Here is a 502-nt window from a genome sequence, read left to right as displayed (position 1 = left end):
ATCTCCTCAAGCAACTCCTCAAGCATCTCAACAAGCATCTCGACAAGCAACTCCTCAAGCATCTAAACTAGCATCTCGACAAGCAACTCCTCAAGCATCTGAACTAGCATCTCAACAAGCATCTCCTCAAGCATCTCAACAAGCATCTCGACAAGAAACTCCTCAAGCATCTCCTCAAGCATCTCAACAAGCAACTTGACAAGCATCTCGACAAGCAACTCCTCAAGCATCTGAACTAGCATCTCGACAAGCAACTCAACAAGCAACTCTCTCCATTATCCCAAGATTGTGTAGGGCATTTGCATATACCTCTTGAGGGCATGTAAGTCTTGGAGGTAGCATCCCAAAGTTCTCGAGCCTTTCCTTGTTTGCATGGGGTATTTTATACCCATTGCCCCCTGCATGGTTCAAGATTTCAATCATGCAAGCTTGTAGAGATAGGAAAACTTTGTTCAGCTTGTAAACATCATAGTTTTCAAATTCATCTAGCACACCCTTGATA

This window comes from Triticum dicoccoides, chromosome 4B (assembly GCF_002162155.2).
Source record: "Triticum dicoccoides isolate Atlit2015 ecotype Zavitan chromosome 4B, WEW_v2.0, whole genome shotgun sequence".
Classification (NCBI taxonomy): Eukaryota; Viridiplantae; Streptophyta; class Magnoliopsida; order Poales; family Poaceae; genus Triticum; species Triticum dicoccoides.
This window is presented reverse-complemented; position numbering follows the sequence as displayed.